The sequence below is a fragment of the Nansenia antarctica genome (genome assembly GCF_963989245.1).
Source record: "Nansenia antarctica genome assembly, chromosome: 5".
In the NCBI taxonomy this organism is placed as follows: Eukaryota; Metazoa; Chordata; class Actinopteri; order Argentiniformes; family Microstomatidae; genus Nansenia; species Nansenia antarctica.
The window spans coordinates 32,200,345-32,206,344 of NC_137690.1; positions in this window are offsets into that span (position 1 = coordinate 32,200,345).

The window sequence follows — 6,000 nt, forward strand, 5'->3', positions numbered from 1 at the left end:
GACTCAAAATGCACATCTCAAAACATGACAAAACTCATCAGTGGAAGTATGAAAGGGGAATGCTAGGAGATTTGGTGTCACCTTTGACCTTGTTAAACATGTTAGCTAGACTTTTACTGCTATCTATGGCCAAGGAGAGAGAGAGTTGGGACAAAGGTTGACAAAGGTATATGATCATGATGAGAGGTCTTCTGAAGGAGAAGGACCTGGTTGCCTGATAATTCACATGCACTCAGCTCGCTGGAGAATTGTCTCAGAGATATAAAACTTTGGATGTCCCAACATTTTCTACAACTAAATCAGGACAAAACTTGAGATTCTGCAACGTCAGGAAAACAAATTAAAAGTTATTATTATTATTATTATTACTATTATTATAGACTGAGACCCAGACCCTTCAGTTGTGAATGTCACCCAAACCTCCGATACATCTTACCCAGTGTCATCATCAATACATGATTTAAACTGTTAGAGGTCAGGAAACAACCTTACAGTGAAAGGCACTCAGGGCACAATGAATCCATCTACTGTTCCGAACTTCTACCGTAGTTGATGGCCGTGGTGGAAAAAGACCAAAACATCTGGTTATCTTAGAGGATGCAATGTGAGAAGCCTTTTTTTGTCTTCCATTCTGAATATTTTCCACCATTGCCCACCACCACTACCACAGTGTCAGTGTGAAATGAGTCAGTGACATGGACAAGAGGAACTGCTGGTTATTATGTGGTTAGTGGACCTCCTAGACCTTTCACACACACGTCAGATTCTCAGAAACTGGCAGTGGGATTTTATTTTTATTTTGGTTGCCTTTCCTTTAGGTTTTCCTTTCCTATATGCTTTTAAAACATTCGCAAAAACAAATGTAATAGATTGATCGGTAAGAATAAAAAATGCAGTATGAAAATACTGTAAAATCACATAATGACAAGGAGAGAATGAAATCTGAGTCAGCCATCTTTATTTTCGAATTCTATAGGATTATTATTAACCGATGCAGAGAAATCCACTGACTAGCTTAATTGGTTTGTTATAAATTGGTATATAAACCAAAAAGGTTTGTTATGTTTTGGGCTTTCCTTTTCCAATCTATCAAAAGATAATTTTGTTACCATGGTGAGAGCTCTCACTCAATCATCTCAATCACCATGTCGTCTGAGTTGTTGCCACGCCGAGGAATGTCCTCTTCCTGTCTGACAACAGCCCACAGGGTATCACTGCTGATGACGGAAAGACTTTCTCCACCACGTCTATCAGTCTCTACAACGTCCTCATCCTCCTCGATGGTGATCACAACAGCATTGTTGTTGTTGGACTGGTTGATGCAGGGCTGACAGGTGACAACAGGAGGAATGATTCCAGCAGGTACAACCCTGTTCACAGGGCCAACACAGTTGAAGCAGAAGGCTCTGTACACTTTCCGGGCCACCAGAAACACCAGGACAAGGGAGAGGGTCGCTACCGCCCCCTGCAGGACCTTTAGACCAATGTCTTCAACAGGAGGCAGTAGTTGGTACTCCGCCACTGTCCTGGGGTCTGCCTTTAACAGTGTCCACGGATTCACAAAGATAGTGGCCAGAGTCACTTGTCAGGGCGTTAAGAATGAGCAGGCCCGACTTCCGGTTTAGCATGTGAGGAGAAAGCAAGCTCGAGACGGTGGCTCCGTACTTTTTTGATCTTTAACTCGAGATATCCTTCTAAAGACACTTTTTACATACTTCTCAGTATTGTTTAACATCTCGGGACAGTTTATCCTTTTTTTTTTTTTTTTTTTGTCAAATGCCGGGATACGAGCTACGAAGCAACAAAACAACTATTGCCAAATCTGACCACGCTACCAAACAGGGCGCCGCCATGACCGACAATTCCGACCCCAACCTGCCCGCGGACTTGGAGAAACTTCGCTCCGTGCTTGTCACGGATTTGGGCGCAACCATTTCCAATCTAATCAAAGAAGCTCTGACCACAGCCCTTGTCCCAATCATGTCCTCCCTGGAGTGCATAAAAAAGACTATAGATTCTCATGGACACCGCATTGACGACTTGGAGAACCATCTCTCCGACTACAGTGACAGGCTGGTCGAAATGGAGCAATGCACAGAGTCTCTGAAAACTCTCAAAGCGGACAACACTCACCTTCTTGAGAAGATAGAGGATTTGGAAAATCGGTCTAGAAGGTCCAATCTGAGGATCATTGGGATTCCCGAGAAGATGGAGGGCCAGGATCCCATTTCATTCATGTCCACTTTCTTCGTTGAGGTCCTGGGCAACGACTTCTTCCCGACGCCACCCGTCCTGGACCGTTTGATTGATTGATTGAAAACTTTATTAGAAGATTTGCAGAAGTAGGTACATGAAAGTACATATTACATACAAGGTCAACTAACAGGATAAAAACCCAAGAAAGCCACTGGCTTATTTCAATTGGGGTCCTTGATTCTCAATTCATCGTTACATGTAAGACAGACAAAAAAACTAGTACTATCTACAAGATAATACAGACAAATAACTATTACTATCTACAAGATAAACATACATCCATCATGGGAAGAACAATACAACAAAACATAAGGTATGTACAGCGGGTAGGACAGGTGGGGACATACACCACAGGTGGGGGCGGGGGACAAAACACAAAGTATGTACAGTGGGTAGTTCGGGTCTTTTAATCTGATTTTTGATTTAGAGGGTCCAGTTACGGATTGCAGCCTCCTGTAAATGTTTTTTGAGAGTGGTTTTGAAGGTGGGCAGTGTTTTGCACTCCTTTAAGATTATAGGAAGGGCGTTCCACATTTTTACTGCATAGTTTGCAAACGAGTTTAACCCCTTGTTTGTGGTGCAACGCGGTTGAACGTGGTTCGTGGAGCTTCCTCTGGTGTTGTATGTGTGGACGTTGTTCACTTTTTGGAAGTATGTTGACAGGTACTTGGGTGTCTTTGTGGTGTAGCGTATCTTGAAGACCAGGCCCAGTGCAAGCTGCTGCACTCTGTCAACTACTCGTAGCCAATCAAGGCTCAAAAAATGAGCAGCGGTTAGATGTGTCCTAGGGTTGAGGCCTAGCAGAAGCCTAACCAGTTTATTTTGGGCTGTCTGGAGTCTTGTTTTATGGGCCTTTGTGGTTCTATAGTACCATGATGTTACGGCATAGTCGAAGTGACATTGAATGAGTGCTCCTGATAGGGTCCTCAGTGTGTTTTTACTGACAAGTGAGGATATCCTGTACAAGAATCTAGTTCTATGGTTCACTTTTTTGATTACTTTTGCTGCCATTTTATCTCCGGAAAGATTTGCCTCTAAGATGGAGCCCAGGTATGTAATATCCTCTTTTCTTGTGATATTAATGTTACCCACTTTTATTTTAAAATTTTCAGCCTTTCTGAGTTTAGATGGGGATCCGTATAGGATGGTTTCAGTTTTACCTAGGTGTATTGATAGTTTATTGTCAGCTAGCCAGATGCAGATTCTACTCAGTTCAGTGCTTAGCGCTTTTTCCACCTGCAATATGTCCCTGTCAGAGACCAGCAGAGCCGAGTCATCCGCGAACAGGAACAAATTGCAATCACATGCTGATGACATGTCATTCACATATATTAGGAACAGTAAAGGTCCCAATATGCTTCCTTGTGGAACGCCGCAGGTCACTGGGAGGGGGGGGGGGGACAGTGTTCCGTTCACACTAACCACCTGTTCCCTCCCCTCTAAGTAGGATTGCATCCAGCTCACCGATGTTCTATCGAACCCAATTGCTTTCAGTTTATCTAACAATATGTGGTGATCTACTGTGTCGAAGGCCTTCTGGAGGTCCAGCATGACCATGCCGCAGTACTTGCCCGAGTCCACCTCATGGTTGATGTGGTCGTTCAAATAGAGAAGGCATGTGTCAGTGGAATGGGATGTTCTGAATCCTGATTGAAATTCATACATCAGATTTTTTTCGGTAAGGTACCTATCAACCTGTTCATAAACTATTTTTTCCATAAGTTTCGAGATGGAATTAAGAATAGAAACAGGTCGGTAGTTGCCTGGGTCTAATTTGCTTCCTTTTTTATACAGTGGGGTTACCCTTGCTATTTTAAAGTCAAGGGGGACGTGTCCCTGTTTGATGGAGAGGTTTATTATGCGGGTGATGATTGGGGTAATGGAGGCAGCTGAGTCTTTTAGAAATCTGGTTGGAATATTGTCATGGCCCGTGGCCTTTTCTGAGTGTAGAGCGCCCAGCTTTTTAAACACCTCATCGTTTGACACCATGGAGAGTTTAAAATCATCTTTGCGTACACCCAGTTTATTGTAGAACGCACGGATGTGCTCTACACCATAACGCCCTGAGTGGGGTGGTAGATTGTTAACTAATTTAGTGGCTATGGTTGTAAAGAAAGTGTTTAAGCACTTAGCCACATCCAGCTTGTCTGTAAGGAGAGAATCTCCAGATTTTATGCTGATGTTTGTAGACCTGGTTTTGAGTTTTTGACTGCAACCTAGTTGGCTATTAAGTAGCTTCCAAAGGTCACGTGGTTTGTTTAAGTTTTCTTCGATTTTGTTATCGAGGTATTCTTTCTTAGCAGATTTGGTCATGGTAATTACCTGATTGCATAGTTTGTTGCATTGTTTTTTAATTTTCTCAAAGTGGGTTTTGAGATCTTCGTTTAAGTGTTTCACTAATTTTGATTTGCATTTTTGAACTTCAGAGCATTTTAGGTCTCTGACTTTCATAGCATTTAGAATGTCCGACTTCATCCATGGTTCCGATCGGGCTTTAACCCTGGTGGTTCTCATGGGGGCTATACTGTCAATAATATTTAGGAATTTGGTTTTGAAACCTAGCCATGCCTCTTCAACCTGTGTGCATTTTAGTTCATCTAACCAGTCTTGATTCTCCAGTTTATGGTTTAAGGCCTCACTAGAATAGGATTTAAGGGATCTAGTGGTTACAGTTTTATGACCGCCAGCCTTGGGTTTATGTTTTTTACGAGTGCAAAAGATCATGTAATGATCACTTAGCCCACATACAATAACCCCACTCTTGGAGATTTTGGACTCATCCGATGTTAGAATGAGATCTATGGTGGTTTGAGTAGAAATACACACCCTAGTGGGTTTGGTAATTTGTTGACGGAGACCGTGTAACTCAGAAAACCTAGTGAAGGATTTGAAAACGGATGCTTCATTTCTGAGCATGTCCGTGTTCCAATCCCCAATAAGAATATTTTCCACACAGTCAACGTCATCCAAGCACCCCTCAAGAATATCATAGAAATCATTCTGATCGGGAGGTCTGTAGATAGTACCAACCAGCACCGGTTTTGCTTTGTTAAAGATAATTTCAACCCAAACAGATTCTAATTTGTCACGATTCAGGTCATACCGGGTGTTAAAGATAATATCGTTGTGAATGTACATGCAGACACCACCCCCATACCTGTTCCTGTCGTTTCTGATGACTGTGTAGTTAACTATTTCAATCTCTGGGTCTTTGATTGATTCATCAAACTTGGTCTCAGAGAAGCTCAAAATGTGAACCTTGCTGTCATGGAACATTTCTCTGATTTGGTCCAGTTTAGGCACAAGACTGTTCACATTAAGGTGAACAATATGTGACAGGGCATGGTTAAAAAGTCCTCAACTAGGGCAAAATCTTTTTTCAGTTTTTTCCAGATTATGAAAGGGTAGATTGTAAGCTTTAAAATGATTTGTCATACATTGAAATCTGAAACAAGTTGAAGAAGTCATGGATAGTTTAATGGTGATACCCCCTGAACCACTGTACTGAGATATCTAGCCTCAAACTTCTTCAGAGACGTTTTTCACATAGGTAATGAGTGGGAACAATAGCTGGTTAACTCCACCCTAATCACTCCCTCAAGACAACCACACCCTCAAGACAACCACTCCCTCATTACACTACCTGTCATTACCTACCTGTCATCTGTCAGTGGGGTTGTCAGCTAACCCTCAGGAAGCAAAATTGCAGGGCTGACATGTTTAAATAGGTAAATAATAATAATA